At 39.0% G+C, this 15,259-nt stretch overlaps 1 long non-coding RNA gene across 1 annotated transcript in view; it reads right to left on the bottom strand.

Annotated features, from left to right (window-relative positions):
• Positions 1–14,354: 14,354 nt before the first annotated feature.
• LOC117282426 overlaps positions 14,355–15,259 on the bottom strand; it is a 3,505-nt gene continuing 2,600 nt past the window's right edge. The window contains exon 2 of the long non-coding RNA XR_004513162.1: positions 14,355–14,520. This is a non-coding gene — a long non-coding RNA (uncharacterized LOC117282426). The remainder of the gene's footprint in view (positions 14,521–15,259) is intronic.

Raw genomic sequence — 15,259 nt, 5'->3', positions numbered from 1 at the left:
AAAACTGATCTTAAGGCATCTTCTTGGAGGTGGTTGTGATGATTTGAACCCAAAATGAATATATAAGTCAATGCTGGACATTATCTGAAATCTGAATTGTAATCCTGATGTGTTACTAATCTTCACATAAGAAGGTACACAGACGGACTCCAAAACTTACGTTTTTCTTGATATCAGAAATGTATAAATGTAAGTTGATATCCTCAGTGACATTCATTCCAGCCACCCAATTATTTAAGACAGTTTCAGTATGTTTTAGTCTTTGTTAATAGAAATTAACTTGAAATCACATTATTACAAAAGTTGGTACATTTGTGTATTTCTTCATGAAATAGGGATTATAAGTTAAAACATGTACACCTACTCCATTAGGTGCATGCAGAATGTGTTGTTCAGTTAGTGTGGTTACTTGTAAGGTTGGAATTATGTGTGGAGTTGATTTCAGTTTGTAACATTCTCACTCAGAGCAGTCTGCTGATGGTTATTGATGGTCGTTACTATCTGTCCTTACCATAGGTGATTAATTTTTCAGACAAAAAATATGACACACCTATCAAAAGAAACTGAAGATTTTGTTTCTTTATTGGTCAGTATCCTGCTGAGAAAAATGCAATAAAATAGTTTCACTTGGTGTAGTATTTAAATGTATATCAGCTTTAGGAAAAATGATATAGANAATTTATTCTGTTCGCTCGCCTTACACACACTTTACAAACATTTGCACTTGCAGTGTTACAATTACTGCTTACAATATTCCGGCCGACGCTGGACTCTCTTCTCTGGCGGTTATTCTAGGACTTTCTTCTAAGATGGCTCGATCCCGACTGACTTCTTAGCTGGCTATTCCAAGACTGACTGTGGAATGCATTCAGCCCTGCTATATAACCTTGGTCGCTGCTATGCAACGAACCCTCTGTTATAGCGGTGGAAACGTTGCTTTGTCGGTTCTGCGTTTCCTACGCAATGACCCATTGTTATTGCGTTGTCTCTGTGGGAACGCTTCGCGTATTCATCGTAACCGTGGAGATTCCTGTTAGAACTACAGTAGAGCGAATGTTGTTTCCTATGCAACGGTCTATTCTAGCGTTTCCATAGAAGTTACTCTTTTGGATTTCCGACACGTTACAATAGTTTCACGTGGTGTAGTATTTAAATGTATATCACCTTTAGGAAAAATAATATAAATATGTTTTCATTTCATGATATGTTTGTATGCACTCAAAGTTTCACTGTAAACTTGAGGTGGCCACGTGCAGCTGGAGCCCAGGCAGGGCCACTGAAGCGTCAGGCTGATAATTTCAAATGGTTGCAGTGGTAGACTTGCCATTTCTTATTAATTTGTACATATTTCCTAACAGACTCACTACTGTGATGCAGACTTGATCAAACAATGATCTGAGAAATAATTTCATTATGTAAAATAATTCATCTGAACTGATCACAGTTCAGTTTAATCAATACAACACAATTACTATATTGTTGTAGTGTGCCAGTATTTGTTGTTCATAAATGGAAGTACAGTCATCTAGAAACACCAGTGCTACGTATGAGATATAAGGTATTCAGGGCAGTGATCATGAGGAATTTGGAAGTGATGCTGAGTAGGTGGGTAGGAGGCTGCCTACATTTTGGAGGAACGTACCATCACCTTCATAAGTGTAGAATTCTGCTACATAGATTCTATCACATCCTGACTTGAGCAGTATTATTGAGCCCAACTTCTTTATTACAATTGTCACAACATAACTAATATCAAGATCAGTGCCTAGTTTTGGCTCTGTTACGTGTTTCGGCAATTAATATCCAGCATAAGGCAAATACATGGTTAACATGTATACACCACTGAACTGCAGTACTAGTAAAATTGGATACAGTATTATTAATGATATAAAATACTTGACATAAAAGTACAATAAATTAGATTATATAAAACAAAAGTTATAGTATAAAACAAGAATAAAATTCTTCTATTGATGTTTTACATCATCGAGTCAGTCATTGGGTTTTGTAATTTTTTTTGTAATAAAGAAGTTGTATACACAACAGGATGCATGAAATGAAAATTAGAAAAATATTATTGAGGTTAAGTCTTCTGAAATATAATGCTCCGAAATTTGTTTTAACCAACACTGCAGACATATACTTTCTCCATTTTCAGGTTGGAAAATTGAAGCTGAAGACAATGTTTTCCTCTGAAATGTCATTAAACCTATACCAGCTTACACAATATATCCTGTATCATCAGCCAAATGAAACTGTTGTTTGTGGATGACCTGATTTCATATTGTGACTGCAAACACAACATGATTCTTCAATGAGTATTATTCATGAATGAGAACAGGTCAAACATCTGTACATACGTAACCTAAATGTCTGATATCTGGAGTCATAAAGATGGAGGCACACATTCCACCAAAATGTTAGTATTCACCTATCAGACTGCAGCGTGGTGTGTTTCACCAGAACCCTGGTATCCGCCTGCCGACTACAACACAGTGTTATAGCACACAACGTCCCCACCAAGGAACTTGATGATTATACAGCTTTCCAGTTTTGTCAGGAAAGTTGCATCAAGGACTTGTAGTTGAGATGGGGGAACACAAATACTTTTCATTTCGTGCATCCTGTTGTGTTATTATGTACAATTCTTTACTGGAGTCCGTCACCTAGCTACATGTTTCGGCTTTTTAAAGCCATCATCAGGCAAAGCACATGATTACTAATAATGTGTGAATATAGTTATCATGTGTTTTGCCTGATGATGGCTTTAAAAAGCCAAAACATATAGCTAGGTAATTTTAACCTTGACTGTTAAGTTGTTGTGTTACGACAGACTCCAATAAAGAATTGAACACAAATACGTACAATATTTTTGTTGGTAGATGCTGGAAAGTGTCCACTTGGCAAAGCAAAAGTGGTGGAAGAAAGAAATTAAACCAGATCTTGACAAAACTGGGTATGACTGTGGATCATGATGTGTCAACTGGTGGGCTTCGGTATTAGCAGCTCTCATCCTGGAAGGGTATGCTGAAAAGTAATGCCTCCATAAGACAGTGGCAAAAATGTGGTTCTGTCATGCCCCACTTACATAAGTACAGGTACTCCTTGGTATATGCAAGTTTGAAACATGTTGTTTCATTTTAATGCAGTCAATTAATTTAGACCTATTAACACTTGCTTTAGTATGAACTGCTTGCTGGCCCATCAAGAGAGGTCAGAAGAAGGGCGAATTAGGATGCTGTGCATGCATGGAGGAGGAATGCAAGGGGAGAATAGAAAGTCCGGCCTACCTGACGTCATTTGTCATTGCACCCCCTGTGACTCCTTTTGGGAACACAACTAGTGCATTAGTTCATGAATACCTGTACAGCTGTGTCTGGATTGCAGAAGTGGTTGTTTGAGGAGTAATTGTATAGGATTGGGAACAAAGTTCAAGGAAGGTAGCCATTTCTGTTTGAATGAAATTGCTGTTACGGAAACGAAATCGGGAGCCATTACTTTCAGCATGCCCTTGTACAAGCTCTGTCACCAGGAGAAGACATACCCTTCCCAATAAAATATCCCACATTGCAAAATTGGAAATTTCATAATGGTAATTGAAATCCATATTTAAATATTTGTTGCTTAACCTCCAGTGGTGTCCTGCATACAGAGCACACTTGCCATTGTATCACATCACTACGTGGAACACAGAATACCTATGGCAGCCATAACTTCTGTCTCTAGCAGTGATATTATATCAAAGGTGCCAGTTTCTTACAGCTGTTCAGAAAAAGAAAATGCTATAAGCTGTCTATTCATGCATGGGCAGTCACATTTTGAAATTTCTGTGGCATGTAACAAATACTGTGTACGTCTGAAATAAAATTATCCTACTTTACCTTTTATCTACAGTGTAAACCTCACATTAAACATAAGATATGAAGCTTCCATGGCAGCTACAGTGGATGAAATCTGCTCTGGCTTTCAGCCGTGTCAATTGATTAAGTATCACTGATGTGACAGGGACCATCTCTCTCACTATCATCAGACATGGCTGATAGCCCAAGAATATTTTATCAGCTCGTGTCACAACTTTCCTTCTTTAAAAGAGGGTTATGAGATCTCATTGCTGTCTGCGTGTGCTCCCTTCCCTGGACCTGTTCATCCACGACTGATGTATCATAAAAATATTCCTACAGGTAAGTCAGTTACAAATATGAGTAGAAAGGAAACGTGACATAGGAAAGAGTATTTTGCAATAATGCTGCTGCTCCTGCTACTACTACTACTACTACTACTACTGCTGCTGCTGCTGCTGTCGCCAAGGTTGATGGCACTTTTCTATGGGTCATGAGTAAAGACTTCAAGACGCACCATTTTACCACCCACAGTATTCCAGCCCCATCAATAATTTTTTCCCTTTTTCTTTAATATTTCACCACACTACAGGAGCTATGGACAAAGCTGAGAAAAATTTCCGCAGTCAGGAATTTAAAAAAACGGAACTTTACGTTTTAGTGGTTTTCGGTTAGCAGGAAAAAAAAGAGGGTTATGAGATCTGGCCTTCGGTTATCAAGAAAACCTGGTACCTTGAACGACCTTCAGGAGCACAGTATTGATCGCAAATGAGGAATTAAATTTAAAAATCCGGTACTTTTTCGTTTTAATGGTCTTCGGTTATTTGGAAAACCCGGTGGTTATTCTGAAAACCCGGAGCAAGACAGTCTTTGAGCACATTTTGTGCATACAGCAAGAAATGTAAACAAAATCTGGTTACTTGGAAAACCCGGAAGGTTTTTCTGAAAACCTGATTGGTTTTTGTGAAAACCCGGAGGTTATTTGGAAAACCCGAAGCAGGGCAGTACTTTTGCAGATTTTGTGCATACAACAAGAAATGTAAACAAACCCCGGAACTTTTCGTTACCACCGCGGAACTTTTTGTTAGCACCACCTTCAGCGAGTCCATACAGCTAGAAATGTAAACAAAAACTCGGTACTTTCCGTTGCACCGCGGCAAAATGTAAACAAAAACCCGGTACTTTCCGATGCACCGCGGCAGGACCAGGAACATGCGGCGTTTACATGACCATTAGTGATGAGCAGCCAATCAGCATTAAGGGGCGGGGCCACTTCAGTGGGAACAGTAAGCGAAACCACGCCTTCGGGGGGTGGGCAGAGGAGTTACAGTGGACCCCCCTCCCCCCTATGACCTAAGCTGAGTAACCAACCAACATTAAGGGGCGGGGGCACATAAGTCCACATGAATTCCTTGCCAACTGCACCACTTATAGGTACAGCAGGAAATGTAAACAAAACCCCGCAATTTTTTTACATTCAAGAATACAAGACATGTTGCAACTCTGGGCACCTGGCTGCAAATGTTGCCATATTTCCAAAAAATGAGTTACAGTAGACAATAAGCATCAATGGTCAGGGGCCAAGTCCATTTACAAATACATGAATGTAGTGCTAAATGCAAATATTTTGAAGATACAAGAAATGTATATATAACCCTTACTGTCTTGATCTTATAACCTCTAAAACCTTCAAGAGCACATTTTAAGCCAAAGCTGTGAACTTTCTGATGAGGATTTATACATCACTGCCACACTTGAACATTTAGCTCCTAGATAGGGTATGAGGATGAACTTCATTTCTTTAATTAGCCATTTTTGCCAGCCACCTGGTCAGTTCTCATCCACTTGGCTCCTCTGCTTTGCACTGAAAGCAAGCTTCGGACCCAATACCAACTAGAGTAATGGAAGAAAAGTATCTTCATGAAACCTCTTGACCGAACTTGGGGGCTGCTGCACATGGAAATGGTGCTTTACCCCTGAGATTAAGGTGATTGTGGTCAACCAGTCAGCTGATGCCTCACAGGAGACACAGAATAAATGACCTTCCTCAGACCAGTCATTTCAGCATAAATTAAAAGATTTGACTGAACGAGGATTGACCACTTGGCTTTCACAGATGGTGAATCAAGGAAGCAATCCTCATATCCTGTCTAACACATAAACGTTCATCTGCAACACTGCTCTGTAATCCTCATCCAGAAGTTTGAAACTGTGGCTATAAATGAGCTCTTGAAGATTTTTTGGAGGTTACAAGTTTAGACAGTTTAGGGGTTTGTTTACATTTCTTGCAATACCTTTGAGTCATGCAATTAGCACTAGATTCATGTATATTAACTTGTACCATTGATGCTGATTGGCTACTGCATCCCCTTCTTCAGAAATACAGCTACATCTGCAGCCAAACTATCAAATCCCAGGCTAAAAGCTCGTGGCTGCGGCAGTGCTGTGCTCTTGAAGGTTACTGGAAAAAAAAAGTACAGGGTTTTCTTTGCATTTCCTACTGTACCTGCAAATTGTACATTAAGCACTAACTTCATGGTCCCACCCCTTCATGATGAGTCATTACTTCATTCTATTCCCATTCCACATGGACTTGAACACATGTTCTCATGCATGGAAGCCAACTGCTGTACCACTGAGCTAATGTTTGCCATGCTTGATCATTCATCCAATGTTTGTCATGACTGCTGTATTCAGTACAGGCTAAACAGATTGGTACAGCCAGTCTTAAGCTTTATAAATACCATTCATATTGAGTCATGTAAGGATTTATTCTACCTTTATTCTGATCATAAAGTGGGCTCTTGAAACAGTCATGCTCTGAGGATAGTTGTAAATTCACTGCACATATAATTTTATATGCAAATTCAACCAATAGATGTGTGGGTCTCAGGGACGGGGCAGCGAACTTACCTTCTGAAGGTTCCAAGTTCATGTCCACAGGGAATGCGAATGCAGCTTTTATGCATCGAAGTGAAAGCATTTTTACTTACCTCCATAAACAAAACATGTATTCCTTCAACATGCTACTGAATTTTAATGTTTTCGTGTTCTGAAATATTCAAGATAGGGTTTTTTAAAAAGGGACAACAATTTCCAGAATTTACTCCCAGTCCAATTATTTTTTTCATGTTTTCATCCCACATATTAAAATTCTGAAATATTTTCAAATTATTTGTTAACTGAATTTACAATGTGTCTCTTCTGCACATGCTGTTTTATATGTTCTCATATACTTCATTTTATTTACACCCTGTATTTATTCTGAGGGCAGTGCTGCACTGAGAACAGGGATGTTACTTGTTTTCATTTCTTTATTGGCTGTATTACAGCCATCAGCACACAGCTAGGGGCATTCAATTCCAGTCCTTCCTGACAGCACACTGTAAAGCAGAAATATGTATCAGCGAGGATGAAGGCTGAACCAGTTGGCTGCATTGTCATAGATGCATATTGTGTCAGGCGACCTAAAGTTGGCCTCAAACTCCGTTTGGGACATTAATGTTCTGAATTTTCCTGTGACACTCTAGGCTCATAGTGGATCTCTCTCCTGCATCAGAGGAGTCAACTAACCTGTATGGATCTATCAAATAAAACTCTTGACAACGTGTGTAAAATTCTTATTTCCCCTTACATGTGTCATCTCCATCTGTACAGGCATCCTTAGGGTGTACACGTAACAGGTTTTCCTAAAACATGAAGCAGCAAATACATAATCAGCTCTGAAGAGTATTTATTGAAGTATATTATAAATATCCCACCCAGAAGGATCCAAATATCCTCATATATATCAGAATGCTTATATTTGCATCAGTCTATATAATTTTTGCATACAATGAATGTAAAATATCTTGCAACAGTGTAAGTCCTAAACTGTCAAACATTCTAACTCCTAACAGAATTTTCAAGTACCACCTCATGGATTATGTTACAGTTCAACAAAGTGATTCATATTGCTTTCACTATGCTGTAATCCAGCTGTCTTTACCTTAGCCAAGTTATGGCAGTCATACTTCCATACACTTACATTACAGAATTCTACTTTAATACGATGCCTGAACTGTCCACTATGACTTGTCAGAGTATTGAGGAATTAGCTGCCAAGAAATTTCTAATTGTACCAATTAACATATGCCTTAACATCTCCCCACCAAACCCAAAAGCTGCAGTAGTTCCTATCCAATTTATACTTACAATTACCTCTGCAATCAGACGGCGACTTACATTTCTTACACAAACATTCTGAGTACCGTGTCTGATTTGATGTTTTCATGGCAATGTCTATAAGGAGTTTGGGATTCTGAGTGGTAACAATGTGTAGTTTTGAGATAGCCCAATGTTTAGGAGGAATATATCACCTTAAAAACGTCAGGCTGTCTCCAAACTAGGCGCTGCTACAACTCAGAATGCTGTACTCTTCATTCCAAGTACCGGCCCTAGACTCTTCACTGTTACCATGCAATTCAGAAGTATTAACTAAAACGCATAACACGCAACTCTCAGTTCTCAATCAAGGGCTGCTATACTACACCTAACTCCCATGTCAAATCAAAACCAACATATCTACTCATGACTGTGTATTCCCTGTATGTGCAATTAAAATGTATACTCTGCAAGTGAATTCCCATGTCAAATTAAAACCAGCTGTTACCTACCCATGACTGTGTATTCCCTGTATGTGCAATTACAATGTATACTCTCTAAGCGAACTCCCATGTCAAATCAAAACCAGCTGTTACCTACTCATGACTGTGTATTCCGTGTGCATGCAATTAAAATGTATTCTCTAAGCAAACAAGTCTCCGGCTAAGATCTGATGTTCCTATGGCAGTAACCATGATTATTTCAGTCATCTGGGATGTGACACCATGAAGTGTGGTAGAATGTTACCAACATTTCTGATGAATGTAAAGCCCCCATCTTCAGGGTCTTATCACTTCACAGATTCCTCCGAAGTGGTGATAACATTCTACCAGTATATATTGCCTCACGTCTAAGAAGACAAAAGTCTTTCGAGTTATGGGGTGTTTAGAAAAGCCCACTGTCAATCACTCCAAACTGCCACATGCTGATAGTGTATGCAGATATGAGAGCAATAGTTTACAGGATCAGTTTCAGGAAGGAGACATCATTGCCTGTACTTTATTCGATAAAAACTAGCAAAAGAGAGGTAAGGTGCAAGCATACAGAGTCCATTTCACACATAAACAAAAACTTTACCAAATGTTTGTAACTTCTAATACTTCTGTAAGACATATATGAAAGTGATTTAGACCAATGGAAGTGGAAGCTGATGTAATGCTTTAGACAGGTTTCATTAGGAAACTCCCATATCACACCCATCAAAACCCGTGCTGCCTGCAACAACAGGAATATGGACACAGTTCTGCCACAGAAGAAAATGCTAAATATGCATAAAAGAGAAAGGAAAAGACCCAACTGGTATTCTGCCTTATAAACTCATGAATACAAGTGAACACATTCCATAAATGAACAATTCCTGTTACATATTGATTACTACATTTATAGCACTGATAAACTTAAGCATTAGAAGACAGAAATGAGAAACTGTACATTAATTTAGCTCAGCATGCTTCCTACTAACATATAATACTTCAAATGAAGGAAGGCAGAGATGAGACGATTAGAATTACTGTCACATGCAGTTCTCTAGCTTTCCAAGCAAGCAGCAAGCGCACAAAAGCTTCTCATGTCTACGAACATCATGTTATCAACTTCCCACACTTTCATCACTGTAATGGCTTCCTGCTCTGTGAACAGATTTTGAAGAAACCCTTTTCTTAAGTTTGTTCAGCAAAACTGAACAGAACTTAAATGTAGAAATAATACATCAGGGTGACATTTAAACTTTACAATAAAAAAAATTAAAAAGTGTACCTCCTAATTTGGAATAATTAAATTTTTTCCATAATGACCCTCAAATATTTATTCTTCTTTAAGTACATGACCTATGACAGGACATCCAAAATGATGAGTCTTTAATTCAAACAAGGAAGTTCTAAGCAAAATTCATACTTTCTTTCTGCATAGACATTGAGTCCTATACATCTATGTTAATGCCATATAATTATTATTACTACTATTGCTCCTGCTGTTGCCATCTTCACAATAATTTGTGAAGAACATGTTACTTAAATACAGACTGATTACATTAACTTGTCAAATAGTCTCAAGAGTTCCACACTACCTCCATCATCATAATAAATATGACATGCAAGTATGTTTTATGATCTATCTCTGTGCCAAATTTCACATGTCTAGCTGCAGTGGTTCAGTAGTTAATGTCATCAAACTGAAACTGAAGGTCAAAAAACAATTTCTACAAACTTTATCAACTGTCAGAATTACTGGGTTTTTGGACTTCGTCCATCGTCCGGTATTCTAGAAACTAGAAAACACAGCGTTTCAGAAACTGGATCTCTTTCTGAAAACCCAGATATTCTGAGTCTTTTATACCACTGTAAGAATCCTTTAGAATCTATTTACCAGCTGTCCTAATGAACATTCACCTTATACACAGAATTGGATTAACCTTTAACGGCCGAATGTTATAATTATTCGCATCAAGTAGCACCCCGAGCTGGCCGAATGTTATAATTTTTAGGGACAAGCCACGTGCTTCCTTTGTGAGTGCTGGCAGTTTGACCTTGGGTTTGAAACCCAAACAAACTCATGAACGTTCATGTCAGATGTTTATTTGTTAGCTCTGAACAATGAAATCGTTTATCAGGGTACTGGTTTCGAAACTATTTACGTTTAGATATGACTGTTTATGACCTGGTGAGCCAATAGAGGTCAGCTTTGTTTTGAGAAGTTAGAGGAGGAAATATTCGTAAGCACTTTCATAGCAGTGCTGCCAGAGCTTTCAAGGAAGTGTGGCTCATTCAGGGATTGGTTTGCAGTGTTGAATTCTCAGTTAGGACGTCAGTGGCGGATTTACTATATTTTGTTAAAAGTTAGGAAGTCAGTGTCAGACTCCTGTATTTCTTTTATATCATTTTTATTGTGTATCTCGGAAGTGGTATAAATACACTGAGCCAGTGTTACTTTGTGCGTAAAGACATCTTCGTCACCGTGACTTTCGGTATCAGTGGCGGACTGGCACTTTTCGACTGCTATTGCAATTACTTTGCATCACAATTTTGCGAGTATTCTTCCACCTAATAGACATGTCTATTCTCAATGAATATCTGTTACACAAGTCATGTGATGGAAAAATGACGCACAAAAATTTCCGCGAAATTTTGGTGCGTGATTTTCTATATTTTGTAAAAAGTTACGAAGTCAGCGTCAGACTCCTATATTTCTTTTATATCATTTTTATTGTGTATCTCGGAAGTGGTATAAATACACTGAGCCAGTGTTACTTTGTGCGTAAAGACATCTTCGTCACTGTGACTTTCGGTATCAGTGGCGGACTGGCACTTTTCGACTGCTATTGCAATTACTTTGCATCACAATTTTGCGAGTATTCTTCCACCTACTAGACATGTCTGTTCTCAATGAATATCTGTTACACAAGTCATGTGATGGAAAAATGACGCACAAAAATTTCCGCGAAATTTTGGTGCGTGATTTGATTCTTCAATCACATGAGGCGAATATCACGGTCAGTGGTGTTTTTCGAGGGAGGCCAAGTTCATCTGGGGCCCAACTGAGTCGACTGGAGGTGAAACATTCAAAACACTGACCAGCTAAAGGGAAACAAAGACGTTTGTTCTATAAACAAGAAAAGCGGGAGCACGCTTTACCGCTGTAGAGTGTGATGTCGCGCTGTGTGATGGACTGCTTCGAGAGTGGGACACGCGCGTCAGAGTGAAACTGTGAAGCGATGCAGTCCAACCCGTGTACAGTCCGAACCAAATATTATTGTATATAGTGTCGTCATATTTACATCGCCACCACGATTCAAGGTTGAAGAAAAACAACATGTAAGTCCTTTGGAATTTCATAACGTATATAATAATGATTATATTTTGCACTTCATGACAAAATACTCACAGTTGATTTTCATTTGTAAAACTTGCCCTTTTGTATATATGTAGAAAATTTTATTGTCTTTCAGGTTCTTTTTAGTTCATATTCCGATGTTGCATAGAACGGAAAATATGCATTTTTTTTCTGAAAGTTTGCAATGTTAAAGACTTAGGGCCATTTAAATTCCGGCCGTAGGGAGCTGCAGGCAATTTAAAAGTCCGTACGTTAAAGGTTAAAGGAGCTGGAATGAAGAAACAGTTTACAATCTATTTACACTCCATTTTTAACATAGCCCACTAGCAATCCTGCAGCTCAAATAATGCACAGTACTTTTCCTAATGGGGCCATTTCATACTCAACTGATTCCTCCAATTGGAGTCCCAGGCAACAAAATCGTAATTCAGTCACATCCTCAGGCACAAATAGGACATGTGATCCATGTCAAGGCACCTTTTATAGAGGTAGCTATTTACCAGTCCCAGTTTAAATAGGTGTCCTTTCAACTGACAGTACTGTATACTGACTGAGCCGTCTGTGTTTTAACTGTGGTATCTCCCAAGTTCGCGGGCACTTGGTGGCATAATTGCTGAGACACTATGCTACAAGCCAGAAGGTCACGGGTTCAATTCCTGATGAGGTCACTGGATTTTTCAATTGACCTAATCCTTCCAGCCGCACTATGGCCCTGGGGTCAACTCAGCCTCTAACAGAAATGAGTACCAGGAATCTTCCTGGGAGGTAAAGGACAGCCGGTGCATAAGGCTGATAACATCACCTCCTTTTGTGAGCCGACTGTCTAAGAAATGCTGAAGCCTCAACGCCTCACAACCCTATGGGCCTCCACAGACTGCTACATGGATAGCTTTACCTCCCAAGTCCTTTCCTTTATAAGGAAAAAGAGAACTTACTTACTAACTTATCGAGCTGAGCTCTTCTTCAGAAACCAAATCTGCAGCTACTCAAGAATTTCCCAGAATTTTATAGAACCCGAAGGTTCATTACCGTGTTCACAAGAGCCCTCCACTGGTCCCTATCCTGAGCCAGATCAATCCAATCCATCCCATCCCATACTATCTCTCTAAGATCCATTTTAATATTGTCCAGCCACCTACACCTTGGTCTTCCCAGTGATCTATTTCCTTCCAGCTTTCCCACCAATATCCTATATGCATTCCTCGTCTCCCCCAACTCGTGCTACATGATGCCCTGCCCACCACTTCCTCCTTGACTTGACCATTCTATTTATACTTGGCAAAGAGTACAAATTATGAAGCTCCTCATTATGCAGTTTTCTCCAACCTCCTGTCACGTAAGGAAACAGAACTACTATGGTTTAGTGATTACTTCCTTACAGTATCCACCAGATTTGAAAATACAAACAATTTTACAGAGTATGAGATTTGAATCTTTTGCAATGGTGGAAAGTCTTATTCTGGTCTTCTAAGTTATGACACTGTGATGCCTGGTAGATGGTTACCAGAGAGCGTACTGCCCCTGGCTTCAAGAGACCAGCAGAAAACTTTGGTAACAATGCCGTAAGCCAGAAGACCATGAATGAATCTCACATAAACTGTTATCAAGCATAATGTTATATTGCAGCATCCTGTTGCACTGCTTAGATCTGACTTTGCGTTTTGCTTTGATGCCGTCTGTGTGCAACGTCAGTTAATATTCTCTCACAGTTTTCTCTTTGTTGTCACTACATGTCATCTTCAGGTGTACAGGTTGTTGTGATGAAGGAACCTGCTGCTTAGTGTAATGCTGTTCTGTTTCTGTTATGTGGCAGTCTCGGACTGCATCTAGGTTAACCATCTGTTGTTTATTTAGGTGTCCTTGAGCTGCCCATGTTTGTTGTGCTGTGGTTGGCCATCAACACAACAAATTCCTGCCCCAGCAAGAACATTCAACACACCCACAGCCAATCAAACAAATCATAAGGCAAACACCAGCAGCTCAAGGACACCTAAACAAAAAACAGATGACTAACCCACATAACCAGATGCAATCCAAGACCTCTACATTTACAGAAACAGAACAGCATCAAAGTAAGCAGCAGGTTCTGTGATCACAACAGCCTGTACACCTGATGACCTGTCAGTTAGGCCGAAACATGTAGTCGCAACAAGAATAGCAAGTGAATAGTAACCGACGTTGCACATAGACAGCATCAAAGCAAAACACAAAGTCAGATGATATCATGCATATATGTTACCCTACTACAAGTAAACACAGTAAAGCAAGAGAGGCAGTTTGTTGGACAAATGAGTATCAGCCTGACATGGTCACACACATCAAACTGACATTTCTTCCTGTAATACTGTAATATTATCTTCCTGTCATGTTTCAATCTTGCCATACATAGAATTTCACTTCAGTCTTGACATGCACAGATTTTCACTTCGGTCTTGACATGCACAGATCTTCACTTCAGTCTTGACATGCCCAGATTTTCACTTCAGTCTTGACATGCACAGATCTTCACTTCAGTCTTGACATTCCCAGATTTTCACTTCAGCCTTGACATGACCAGATTTTTGTGGCATAACCTCAAGAGAAAAGGCTATCTGAAAGAACCAAGCATGGATGATTGGGCAGCAAAATGGATGTCAGAGAAATGCTGTAACTTGCTTGCTATGACTGCAAAGCAACAGCTCCTTGCTCTTACGGCAGACGAGTCACAGGCCTGAAACAATTACATGAATAGCATTAAAAAACAGGTTCTGATTTGCATGTGAATCTGTATGTATAATTTCAAACTTGATCCACGTTTAATTTCAACAAAATGTTAAATTTCTATGTGGCTTGCAATGACACAAAAAATTTATGGTTACATAACATTCCTGCATGATAATACTTGGCACTTCCCATCCCCCTCCCCCTGGAAACATGTTTGCTGGTACTCTCAGGTTCAGTTTTTACCTCAAGATTGAAAATGACAGTGCAATGGTAAATGTGTGAGACTCTTGACAAGCTTGGCAACGCAGATCAAGTTTCTGCTGGTATACATACTGGCCTAAAGGAAAGGTACTAATAATACCCACATACTATATAAATTTTCTTCATAGATATCTCCATATATATGGACAAATACTGTCTTAAGTGCAACAATTTTATTGTAGTTTTTACTTCTTTTTCCTCCTCCACACTACATGTTTCGGCCCTAAATGGCCATCATCAGGTGTGTATCACTCACGTAGCTGTTACACTTCTTGTTAAAATTTAAAATCACCAGTCTTTCTAATTGTATAAAATCTTTGTTAATCTACACGCGTCGATTTGATTTTTAAAATTAGCACTTTTTAAAAGTTTAATTCAAGTTAAAATGTCTATAAGATCTCTGTTCTTTCTTTTTCAAATTTTTTAGTTAAAATTTTTTCAGGGTACATGCCCTATATCTATGGTGCTGCAGCGGCCACTTCTTG

Source organism: Cryptotermes secundus, unplaced genomic scaffold (assembly GCF_002891405.2).
Source record: "Cryptotermes secundus unplaced genomic scaffold, Csec_1.0 scaffold1392, whole genome shotgun sequence".
Taxonomy (NCBI): domain Eukaryota; kingdom Metazoa; phylum Arthropoda; class Insecta; order Blattodea; family Kalotermitidae; genus Cryptotermes; species Cryptotermes secundus.
Note: the sequence above shows the minus strand (reverse complement) of the source record. Positions and strands in the feature narration are given on the sequence as shown.